Genomic DNA, 13928 nt, shown 5'->3' on the forward strand with positions numbered 1-13928 from the left:
AAGGATACCTAGGTATCTAAAAGGAACTGATGACTTATGCCTCTATTATCCAAGAAATAAATCAATTGATTTAGTAGGATATACAGATGCTGACAATGCAGGTGATCTAGTGAATAGAAAGAGCACATCAGGTATGACTCAATTTCTTGGATCATGCTTAGTTTCTTGGGGTTCTAAGAAACAGAATACAGTTGCTTTGTCTACAGCAAAAGCTGAATATGTAGCTGCTGCAGCTTGTTGCTCACAGATGCTGTGGATAAAACAACAAATATGTGATTTTGGTTTAAAATTTGAATGTGTTTCAATTTATTGTGACAATACTAGTGCTATCTGTATATCAAAGGATCCAGTTCAACATTCTAAGGTTAATCATATCCACATTAGACATCATTTTCTGAAAGATAATGTGGAAAAAGGCTATATTAAGTTAGAATTTTGTCCTACTAATAATCAAATTGCTGATATTCTAACTAAGCCTTTGAGCAGAGAACGCTTTGAGAACATGAGATTGGAACTTGGGATGATCAAGCTGAATTGGTTGCAACTGAAGTTCCTAGATATGGCATTGCCAATTACAAGATCAATTAGAAGAAATAAAACATCTATCACAAACTTGGTTTGATAAACATAACGGGAATGTCACCGTTGGTGAATTCTTGGAGGTTAGTTTAATTAACACTTATTTAAATTGCATATATTATTCAAGGCAATGTAGACTTGTATATGACTAGTTCCAATGAATATCGAATTTGAAAAATTATTCTCTTTTCAAGAAAATTATCTACTGGAAATATCTTTTATAGCGTGGAAAAATAAATCTTGAATTGAAACTCCATCTAGATTAACTTTCAAAAATAAGATAAAATTCATTGTTCCTAAAACTAACCCTTCAACTTCAATACATCGCCTCATATAATTACCCCTTTTTAAATACTCACCCAACCACTCAAAATAACTCACAGTCACATCAAATTAAACCTCTTGAACTTTCTCAACCACAAAGTTTCTACAGCTAAACCATCTCCAATCATGGCCGATGAAAACCCTATGAACCAAGAAGTGCAATCACCAGCCAGATCCCCTAGCCCACAACCAATTCCTGTTGAATTACTTCACACCACCTCAGAACCCAAAAATACCAAGCCAAACGCTATTGAAGAAACTGCAACTTCCTTAACTGGAAGTTTACGCATCATCCTCGATCGACTTGCTCAATGGAAGAAAAGAAAGGCCGAAAAATCGGAGAAATCGCCGGAGGATCAAATTCTAGAAATTGAAGCAATGTCGAAAGAAGACGAACATGAAGAGGCGAAGGATGATTCTGAGGGGGAAGAAGATGACAAGGCTTTGGGAAAGCAAGCTGAAAGGTATGTTGTAGGCTATAGAATTGATGATGCATGGTGTAGTATGGTGAATTTTGAATTATTAGATCTGCTTAAGTTTCATGGTTGGGATTCCATGTTTACTGTTAAAGCAAAGAACTATCTGTATCCACTGCCAATGGATGAATTTATTAAGGAATGTGAATTTGAAGATGGTGTGTGTTATAGCAAAGTTAATGGTGTTGATATTGAGTTTGATGCTGCTAGACTAGGAACTCTACTTCAAGTTCCATGTGAGGAGTTTGATACTTATATGAAAGGGGCTGTAACTGTGAAAGTGGCAGGGCATACTAAAACTGAAATAATCAATTACTTGGGTGGTAAGAAGGGTGTGAGTGTCATGAATCACAATGATCTCTCTCCATTGTACAAACTGTTATTTAATTTGGTGAAAAAGTCCTTGGTTCCAAGGACTCAAAAGAAAAATGAATTTTGCTACTTAGATATGGCCCTGATCTTTTGCATGTCAAAAAGAATCAAAATCAATTTCCCAGTAATTATGATCCAACACTTAGAGCATTGTATAGAGAAAGAAATAAAGGTAGGATATACTGCAATACTTACTTCGGTGTTTAAAGATTTGGGTGTGAAATTGAAGGATTTTTATGGACATATGAGGGAGAAAGGAGAAAATGTGATAAATAAAACCACTCTGAGGGGATTAAGTCTTGTTGTAGTGAGGGGGAAGTGTGTGAAGTATGAAGCTCAGAAGAAAAAGGGGAAGGAAGATGATTCTCAGCTAAGAGGTCCTGTTAGGAAGAGCAGAAGGCTCTCTGTTGGAACTCAGACCAGGACAAGTGCTAATGATCCCTTGGAGTTAAGCGAAGGTGAAGGAGGAGCTGATGAGTTGGTAACTGATTTGTCTAACAGACTTATGCAGGTTGAAGGACAGCTCATTGACATGGCAGGGAAGATGAAGGCAATGGAGAGAAGCAATGCCTCTCAAGCAAAGGAGTTTCATAAATCCATTTCAAGCCTGGAAGCGAAATTGAAGAAAGCTCAAGCAGACAACAAGGCAGAGCTTGAGCAAATCATCAAAGTGCTTGAAGCCTGATTACCCTTGCACCCTATCCCAGCCATCCCTTAGCTTAATCTATTTCATGTTGGTTTTGGAACAATGATATGTTTTCTTTGGTCGTTTTTGAACTTTATTTGCTTTTGGATATTTTGGAACTTGGTCTGTAATATTTTTTAAGCACTCTGGATGGTTGGTTTTTGTTAATTGATATGGAACTTTGTCTATATATGCATGCATTGTTGTGAATAAACAGGAAAATTTGTGTGAAGTACTAGCTTAAGAGAGCTAGCCAGCGCTATTTCCAGCTTCCCACATTGATGAATTTCCTGTGGGGCTATGAGTAGATGAATAAAACTTTGAAAAGTCAGGTTTTTGATAATGCCAAAAGGGGGAAAAGCAGGAGCAAACTTGGAAGCTGAAGTTATTCTAGTTCCAGTTAAGTAAGTAACAAAGGTTGTTCTCTTCTCTAAATTTTAATTGCTTTCTGTTTGTTTTTCATTCTGTTTGGTTTTCATTCTTTTCATTATTCTGTCATTTCATTCTGTTCTGTTTCTTTACTTAGCTTATATGAAGAAAAAAAAATAGAAAAATGAAAAATTAACCTTCTGTTTCTTTACTTGTTATCCTCAGGAGTTTGTTCAGTTTGTCATCATCAAAAAGGGGGAAATTGTTGACCCTTATAAGGTTTTGATGATGATGTTAAGAATTGAGCAAACTTCCATCTAATAAGGATTTTCTAGTGTTGTGATGTTTGCAGGTTCAGTAAGCGTTGGGAGCTAAAGGTGGGCACGGGTCATGCCGGCACGCGGGCGGCACGGGCCCGGCACGACGCCAGCACGGCACGGCGGCCCACCAGTGGGCCGTGGGCCATGCCGTGAACACAAAATTCGGAAAACGGCACGAGCACGGCGGGCGGCACGAGACCCGACACGTGGGCCGGCACGGCACGGTTCGTGCCTAGCCGTTGGAAGTAGCCGTTTTCCAACTGCTATAAAACGGCTCTAAAACGGCTATAAAACGGCTATTTTTCCCACCCAAAATCCCTATAAATACCTCATTTCTTCCTCCAAAATTTTCACAATTCATCAACTCATCTATTCTCTCTTATTCTCTAATTTTCTTATTCTCTAATTCCTACAATCTTACTCTCTTTCTCTTTTGTGCAAAGAAAAAAAAATTCCTACTCTCTTATAAATTTTACATTTTTACTTTTATTAGTCTACTACCAAAATTATATAAAAAATAAAAAATAAAAAAAATTCTTATATTTACACTCGGGAAATTATAAATTCGGGATCAGAAAATTATAAATTTGGGAAAGCAATTGAAGCGTCATTGTAAGATCTAACTCAACTTTATTTTAATTTGTTATTGTTATTATTATTATTATTATTATTGTTGTTGTTGTTGTTGTTGTTGTTGTTGTTGTTGTTGTTGTTGTTGTTGTTGTTATTGTTGTTGTTGTTGTTATTGTTATTGTTGTTGTTGTTGTTGTTGTTGTTGTTGTTGTTGTTGTTGTTGTTGTTGTTGTTGTTGTTGTGGTTATTATTGTTGTTATTGTTTTCTTGGAAGTTGGAAAAACTTAATTATATAAAAACTACTTTCTATTTTTATTGTGGATAATTTAGATTGTTAGTGAAATCTGTCTAAGGCGGGACTTGGGCTCTGGACAATGTCGTTCCTAACCTCTCGTACCTGGGATCTCATTGACCTAAATAATCTACTATTATAATAATTATTTTTGAAAACTTATTTTATATAAAAACTACTTACTAATTCTTATTGCTATCGTTATTATTATTGTTGTCAATTGTTATTATTATTGTTATTGTTAATTTGTTATTTGTATTATTATTGTTGTTGTTATTATTATTAAATATCATGGCATCAAACCCGAACACTTCCTCCTCCTCTAGAAAAGGCAAGTCAAAACGTAGGTGTAGACACCCATTTGTGTCTCCCCAAAACCAAACTCAGTGATGAATACCTTTCGCGTCGAACCATAATCGAATGAGGTGAAAGTGTGAAAAGTCAAGTGTTGCGGTTAGTTTTTATTAAAATCTTTCTTTCTGTTTTCGAAAACCCACTCTATTTTATGAAAACGTCCAATTCAGTTTATTTTGGTCCATGATAAGGGTCTTATAATGGTGTAGTTAGATGGGGCTTGAAAAGACCTTTCCAACGATATATTATAAGCCCAATTCCGATGAATAATGAGGAAGTTATGGCCAAAATACTAAACTGGGCCCAAACCGGATTTTACCTACGACCCAATGATCATGAGGAGGGTCCAAAGGTTTAGTCCTATTCCTAAACTAATTAGGATTGATTAGAATCTTCTATAAGTTTCTAAAATATCTTAATTATCCTTTTTTGAAAAGATAAGATCATAGAATTTGATTTGAATATAAACTTTCCTTCTTTAAAACTTTCCTAATTCTATTCGGATTTAAACTTGTCCAAAGATAGTCAGATATTATTTCGTGCCTCATATATTTTATCCAAATTTTATATGGTTGGATAGATCTTGAAATTATCTTTCCAATGATATATTATAATATTAAATCCGAGCTATAACGAAAAAGATATTAAAGATATACGAAACTCTATCCAAAACTGACACCCTTTCACTATTTCGTCCATATCTTTTTATCTACAAAAGATTTTAATCTGATTCCAATTGCATTTGAAAGTAGACTTCAAGAGCTTTCCAACGATATATTATATGACTTATTTGGACTTTTAGATCAAAAGATTTGATAAAAACAAAATCCGCAAAAACTGTCTCTGTCGCCTGGCGACAGGATAAATTTCTGGCGACAAGGTCAGTTTGTTAGCGACAGCGTGTAGTTTTATTGCTTATCAAATTCTATGATTTTCGAACTTTTTCCTTATAAATAGGGTCTCAAACCTCCGTTTTTATTCATCATCTCTCATCAATTCTTACTCAATTCTCTCTATCAACTCTCATTAAGAATTACTTAATCCTTATTCTCTCTCTCTCTCTTTCTAAACTAGTTTTTCACAAACAATATTCCGCATTCACAAGACTTAGAATCACTTAGCCAAGTTCGAAGTTGCCTTCGCCCTAGACGTGAAAGGTTGATAATTTCTGAGGGTTTGGTCCAAAACTAGTCAAAACTTTATTTAATTTGATTTCAATTAAATTCTTTAATTATTCTTTATTATTTTCATTGAAGTTTACTAACTTGTGTATTTTGTTATTAGAAAGAGGTACGAGGCTTCAAAGTATGTAATCTTATTACTCTATTTCAATGTAGAAAGCATGATTATTAATGTTTAATTCCTAGTATCATGTTAGGATGTTATTTTATGCTTTCTAGAATCATGTTTAGGGTGCCTTTTTTGCTTTATTCTTTCTAATATCATGTTAGTACCATGTTAGGGTTTAAAGCTTTGATCTTTATTGCTTAGTGACATGCTAGGATTCGTTATTAATCTTGTTAGTATCATGCCTAGGATCTTGCTATTATTATTGAGCTTTATTATGCCTTATCATGCTATTATCATCGTTATTGATTTATTATGTTGCTTGATATTATTTATGTTTTATTGTTATTGCTTGATCACACCTTTTATGATTGTTAAAGGGAATTTGTACTTGAAATCACGCTTAATAAGATAATTAATAATTTGGTTTAGGCTAATGTGATTTTAACTCAAGTGATCGCCAATAATAGTATTATTTGTGCATTAATATTCAACCAACATAGATTAAACAGGGTAGGTTTAATATAATGTTTGTATGTTATTCGAAAAGCGCACATGAATACGAGCAGAACAAAGTAGAGGCCTATTTTATAGGGCGGGTCCTTTCTTTTGTAGATTGGATTCGTACCCTCATCCCCGGACCCTGTTTGGTTCAAGACCTTATGGATTAGTTGATGGTCCTTTTGGATTGTCTTTTGGGTTTACAAGTTCCTAAAACTTGTTGGCGACTCTTTTTGCTCTTTGTCTTTCCCTTTGGAACGCCACCATACTTTAGTGTATGATCACAGTGGGGTTCAAGTTTGGGATCATGATGCTTGAAATATTCCCTACAGTAGGGAATCACCAAACCCAAACACTTCAATGCCCCCCCCCCCAACACCTTTCCCTCCCCTAACATGCCCTTTCCAAACACTTCCACCGCTTTCTTTCATCCCCAAACCACGGGAGGGCACGAACAAATGGATGATATGGCTCCTTGGACTATGCCTAGTTCGGGATTTCAACAAACCCATTTCTCACCTCATTTATACGGATCACAACATGAATTTTCTATTCCTAGTAACCAAGATAGCCAAACACAAGCCTCCGGGTCGAGTGTACAATCCACCCAAATGCCTAACACCCAAAATCCTAACATATTAGAGTGGTGTACCGAAGAGGAATTTGCTCAAACCAACCGAAAGAGTGAAGTTTGGGCACATTATCAATTGAGTAAAAATGGAACCAAAGCCCGGTGTCGGACTTGTAGTAAAATTTTCTCGGCCGATACCAAGGGAGGGACGGGACACCTTAGTAGACATTCAAAAAGATGTGGTGGACCATCTAATGATCCAACCCAACCCAAAATTTCTCATTTCCATCCACAAGGCTTCACTTATAGTTATGAGAGAGATAGGGATGAACTTGGGAGAATGATTGTACATGCCGTACAACCTTTTATTTTCGCCAAAAATGATGCCTTTAACAACTACATTAACCGAGCACTACAACCCAAACACAAAAAAATCTCCCGAAAAACCGTTCGATCTGCTGCCATGAAGAATTATCAAGAGTATAAATTGAAATTAGTAAATGAATTGGCTAATCAACCTAGTAGAGTTTCTTTAACTGCCGATGCATGGGATAGTGGATACGGACTTCACTATTTATGTGTTACTTGTCATTGGTTGGATAATGATTGGTTGTTACAAAAGCGCATCATTCATTTTAAAATGCTTGAATACCCTCATACCGGTCTTAACATTTCTCATCATTTAATGGAAGCCATTGATGCATATAGTCTTAGGGATAAAATCATGTATATGACTTTCGATAATGCAACTTCTATGACATATAGTGCGAATTTGGTTAAACCCCAATTGACCGATTTAGTATTAGATGGAGAAGCACTTCATATTAGATGCATTTGTCATGTTCTTAACTTGTGTGTGAAGGATGGAACACAAGCAATTGGTCCATTTTGTCACAAAATAAGGAATGCTATTATGTCTATTAATAGCTCTAACTTGAGATATCAAGAATGGAAAGGTTTTTGCAAGAAACAAAGGAGAAAGACTATAAAAATAGCACCGGATTGTCCAACTAGGTTGAACTCCACCTATGAAATGTTGAGTCGGGCAATCGATTACAAGGTTGATTTAACACTTTTTTATACTATGAAATTTCCACAATGTGCTTTACTAGAAGATGATTGGGCTAATTGTGAAAAATATATGAATTTTTTACAATTACTATATAGTATGACACATTGTTTTTCTTCTGTATATAATCCTTGTTCCCATTCTTTTCTTAGCAATGCATGTTTACTTGCACAACTTTTTGCCGAACATCGATTACAATATGAATATCATGGATATCTTCCATCTATGGAGGAAAAATGGCGTAAATATTACACTGATATTCCTATGATTTATATTTTTGCTTCTATTTTAGATCCTAGGCAAAAATATGATGGCACTTTTTTATTAATTGATATTTATTATAGTAACATGAATTTGGAAGATGATGTTGAAACTTTTAAAAATAAGGTGACTAATGAGTTTTTCTCTTTATATAGAGTTTATGAAAGTAAATATGGAACCGTGTCTCGATTTGCCCCTTCTCAAACATCCAAAAACGTAAGTAAGCGGGCAAAAGGTTTATTTGCACAAGCTGCTAACATGATGTCCAAGTTTTCAGGTACGGAATCAACATCAACTAGGAGAACACAAAGCGATGTTTCGGAGTTGCAAATGTACCTAAGTTACGACTTCATGAAAGGCATGGACGATGAAGAGAAGTTTGGCCTCGACATCCTTGATTGGTGGAAATCACAAACCATGAAACATCCAATTTTGTCGGCAATGGCTCGTGATATTTTTGTTATCCAAGTCTCCTCCGTTGCCTCCGAAAGAGCTTTTAGTGCGCCGGGACGGGTTTTAGACGATAGAAGAACAAGACTAAAACCCGAAACACTTGAAATGTGTGTTTTCTTCAAGGATTGGTTAGATGCCGAAACTCGTTCTCAAGATCGTACTTATGCACAAAACGACGACGATGAAGGAACGTCGACTTCTTTTAGTTCTCATACTTCTCAATCAACTCAATTGGCCGATGACCTTGAACCACAAGAAGACGAAGACGAAGACGAACAATAATAATTACATTATTATATATTTACATTATACACTATCGTACAATTTTTGTATTATCGAACTTCGTATTCCCGTATTCCGTATAATAAATGAAGTTATTCACCAAATATTGTACGATTTTTAATTATCATTAATTATTTGTATTATCGATTTATCGTACCGGCTACCGGCATATAATAAACTAAGTTATTCTTCAATTTTTTGTGTTTTCGAATTATCGCACTCGTAATTTTTTTTTATTATATGCATTGTTGTTTTTTTCTAAATTAATAAAATTGTTTTTATTTGTTTATTTAAACTTAAACATAATTAGATAAATAATTTATATAACCTTAACTTAAATAAAGTTGTTCAAAACACTATATATTAACATTAACATAAACATAAATTAATCACATTATTTATATAAAATTAAGTTGTACTAAAATATATATATATATATATATTGTTTTTTATTTACATTTATTATTTAAAAAAAAAAAATTGGCACGGTTTGGCCCGCGGCCCGGCACGGCACGGCCCGCCAGGCACGTGGGTCGTGTCGTGCCGTGGGCTGGGGTGTGCCAAAATTAAGCACGGCACGCCCCCCACCGCGGCACGGCCAGGCACCGCCCGCGGCGGCACGGCACGGCCCGTTGCCCATGTTTATTGGGAGCTGAAGTAGGAACTGAGACAAAGGAACTTTAAAAGATCCATGAGGACAAGTAAAGACAGAAGAAGAGTTCTAGAAATGGAACTTCCCGAAGTTTCCTAACAGGAACTTCAAAACGGGTTGTAACGACTTGGTTCCAGTGTAATGCTGGGGCAAGCCTCAACAACCAAGGATCCGTGCAAAGATCGAGATATCAACTGAAAAAGATGGACTTCATAACTCATAGTTGTATAAAGGATCAGTTTGTTTTGTAGGTTGATGTAAACATGTTAATGGTTGTTATGCATGGAACTTATTAGAAATCAGATAAAGCTTGGCAAACTAATCAATTCGTAAAAGATAATTATAAGTTTTATGAAAAAGAATTTATTTGATTTTATCCTTTAAAATCTGATTTAACTCGGTTTTATCTTTTTCATAAAATTTTATCTTTTAACTAAAACAAATTTGTTAAAATTTGGTTTTCAAATAAAGCGAAATTAAATCTATTTTGGTTTCGATTTTAAAGAGATAAGATCAGGTTTCTGTTTAAACTTATCTTATTTACGAAAACCTTACTTTGTGAGCTGAGGAACCTCTATAAATATAGAAGTAATTCAGCGAAGCAAAATGAGAGTTTTAAGCGTGAAAACCACTTAGTGCTTAAGAGTAAGTTTGCCAAAGGTTTAAGCTTTATCATTTTGGTTTTGGGTTTCATGTGTAGCTTTCCATTTATGTGTTAGAGTGAGTCTTTGTGTTGTAATTGGTTTTGGGGTGAGATTTTAAATTCTCTTAAATTCACATTTGAGTGTAAGAGTTTGAATTCTCTAAAATTCGAGTGGTAGTGAGTCACCCCGAGTGTGTCTTGGGTTGCACAGTGGGAAAAAGGAACCTGAGTGTATCTTAGGTTGAGAAAGGAACCTGAGTGTGTCTTGGGTCGAAAAAGGTGCCCGAGTGTGTCTTAGGTCTGATAGGATAGGTTCTTATCAATTAGCAAGTGTCCGTGGAGGAACTTGCGAAGCAAAGGTCTATGTAATAGGTTGTACTAGGAGAGTTGCCTATTTTACTTAAATTATCTCCGGCACTAACCCGTTCCTGCTGTTGCCCTGGTGGTGGCTGTTGTTGTGGCCGCTGCTGCTGGATCTATTTATGTAGTTGCTGCAGCGACTGCTGCTGCTGATGCCTTTGGTGGTGGCGGTATCGCAGCGGTTGTTGCAGCCACTTGACGTCTATTCAACCACCTTCGATCTCCCTTCAACCTTCGTTTCCGCCAACACCTCATTCCCATCCAACTCCATCAACCACGCTTCATCTCTGTTCCCCCTCCGTTTCTGCCGCCTTCAATGTCGATTTCCGCCCTCCCTACCTTCCCCGTCGAATTTCAACCAGATCCCTCTCATCCCCTTCGAATTACGACATCCCCTAACCTTTCCCCCATCGTTTCCGCCCCTTCCATTCCCTTTCATGGCGGATTCCGCTCTTCCTTCCTTTCCCCATTCAATTTCAACACTAGTAGAAAAAAGTAAATAGGAAGCCCCAAATGGGAAGCGGTTATTAAAATCCGCTTGAAATCCCTACAAAAACCCATCCAAAAAAAAACAGACATCAAATGACAAGCGGTTTGAGGTTGAAATACTCCTAAATATTATAATTGGAAGCGGTTTAAACATTAAACCGCTCCTCATTCCTTAAAAAAAACCCGAAAAGTAATACTAATACTCACGCCTCCACAACTCACGGAATCACGGGTCCTCCTTTCCCTCTCACGTTCTTATCTCCTTTCTCTCTCCTTATCTCCATTCTCCTTTCACGCACATCTTTCCTTTCTCTCTCCACACATCTCTCATTTCTCTCTCCTCCTCTCCATTCTTATCCCCTCAGCCTCTTCTTGAATCTCCTTCTAACCGAGCAGACCCCACAGACAGCAAACCCATGGAGCAGCCCCCACCACAGCTAACCACCGAGCAGCCCCCATCCCAGCTAATCACCGAGCATCACCAACTCACCGAGCAACAACGCAACACCAACAACACCGATGACGACGACACACATCGAGCACCACCACCGTTTTTCAGATCTTATTTTAATTTAGGTAAAAATTTAGATCTAGTTTTTTTTTCAAAAGGAAAATTTGTTCAAAAGGACCAAGAAAGAGGACACTTTGTTCAGAAGGACCAATTAAGCTAAAAGTTGCTCAAAAGGACCAAATAACACAATTTGGGTTGTTCAGTGGGACCTCGTTCTACTTTCAGGCAAGTCAACGCCGGACTCCGACGTTAACCGTCACGTGCTTTGCACGTGACCCATTAAGTTGGGTCAAATTTTTTTTCTTTTGTTTTCCTCATTTCCACGAGTTCCACCCTGAATACCCAATTACCCCCTTTTATCCCCTTTCTTCTTCTTTCTCTCTCCTTGAAGCTCGTTGTTCATGGCACTAATCTTGCTTTGCCATTTCTTGTAAAAAAAAAAAAAAAAAAAAAAAAAAAAAAAAAAAAAAAAAAAAAAAAAACTTTGCTTTGCCATTTGATGTTGATGATTGTTAATGACAGCTTATTGTCCACAGTTGATGTTAGCCTCATTCAAAACGAAACTCTTCATCCTCTCATGCTCTTCACCTAGCTTGTTCTTCTCTTGTTCCATGCAAACTGCTCTTCCCTTCAGCACACTCATGTCATGTCGGATTGAGGCTAACACCCACAAATGCACTTAACTCTCTTCGTCGTTTTGCCCAGATTCCTTTTGCTACAAATCGAATTTTGAAAAAACACAAAAACGAAAAACATCACCCACATTCCCAAAATTCGACAAATACGAACCCAATTCACAATGCTTACCTTTCGCCTTGTCCTCAATTGCACTTTGGATGAATTTGTTAGGAGAAAGAGGACACAATTTCAGATTCAACTGAACCTAGGGTAAGTTATTTGAGGAGAGAGAAAGAAGAATCAGAAAAATTGGGGGAAAAGGTGAATTTTGGGGGAAATTCGTGAAGAGTAATGGGAAAAAAAGGAAAAAAAAAAAATTGACCCAACTTCATGAGCCACGTGACTAGCACGTGATGGTCAACGCCGGACTCCGGCGTTGACTTGCCTGAAAATGCGATATGGTCCCACTCAATAACCCAAAGTGTGTTTTGTGGTTCTTTATAACAACTTTTGGCTTAATTGGTCCTTTTGAACAAAAGTGTCCTCTTTCTTGGTCCTTTTGAACAAATTTTCCTTTCAAATATCATCTTTTATATGCATTTCTAAACTGTTAGATTATGTTTGATTGCTTTGAATCGTTTAGATTTATGGTTTATTTGCATTTTTTTGGGTTGAAATTTGGTTAGGGTTTGTAAATTTATTGATGGGTTAATGAATTTGTTTCAATTTATTTGCATAATGAGTAAACTTTTTGATCTAATATTATTATTTTTTTTTTGTCCGTTGCGATGGAGGCATCACATGCTGTGGTGGCAGAATGGCGGTGGCAGAATAGCAGTGCGATGGTGGCTTCAGTAGTTTAATTTTTTTAAAACGAAAATGTAATATCTCCACAATACTAAAATGTAATATTAAAACAATTTATCATGGAAATACTACGTATATATTTTTATACATATATATATATATATATATATATATGTTAGTTTTTAAATATCAATTTCTGTGAAAAAAGCCAAAAAAAAAAGCCAAAAAAAAAATATTTAAGGCATAATGGGGAGCGATTAAGAGCCCTAACCGCTTGCCATTTAAAAGAGCAATGGGAAGTCCCCAAGCCCAAGCGGTTCAAAATCGCTTCCCATTAAGGGTTTTGAACCGCTTGCCATTTACTTTTTTCTACTATTGCAACTACCGTGCTGCATTCTCTATCAAATTCCGGCCACCCCCATCCCTTCCCATCCATGATTCCGGCTGTCTTTAATGGTGGCTACCGTTTAGGGTGGCTGTTGTTATGGGTGGCTTTTTTTTAAAAATATTTGACCAATCACGTAGTGACACGTTTGAAAAAAAAAATTCAACTCATAAGTGTTAACTTGCTTAATCGGTTGCAAGTTACTTGAGTGCAATGGGAGCGGATTGGGTACAAAGTTGGGATTAATAAAAAAAATTAACGAAAGTTGGGATTGATATTGGCAGACGCAGTAAATTTAGGATTAATCATGACAATTTTTCCTATTTTTTTTAATATTAGCCTTTGTTATATTAAATTGATTGATTTTTCAAAAAAATAAAAAAAAAAAAAAAAAAAAAAAATTTGATTGAAATATTTTAAGCAATTATAATATATACTTCGTATCATAAAAGAATCTTGTTTTAAAGTATTAATTTTTAATTTTATTTAAACATGTAAAAAATTAAATTTTTTATTGAAAATAATTCTATAATAGTGAATTTCACAAAGGAAAACAATACTCCGTACATTTTTCCTTATTCCCAATAAAATGTAGTTGGTGGGGGACTTGAAATTGTGACCTTTAAGTCACACAGTGAGTTCTCTACCATATCCACCAAGCTTATTTGGTAGTAATCACACTTATTTGCGCGTTA

This window comes from Chenopodium album, chromosome 16 (genome assembly GCF_948465745.1).
Source record: "Chenopodium album chromosome 16, dcCheAlbu1.1, whole genome shotgun sequence".
Lineage (NCBI taxonomy): Eukaryota > Viridiplantae > Streptophyta > Magnoliopsida > Caryophyllales > Amaranthaceae > Chenopodium > Chenopodium album.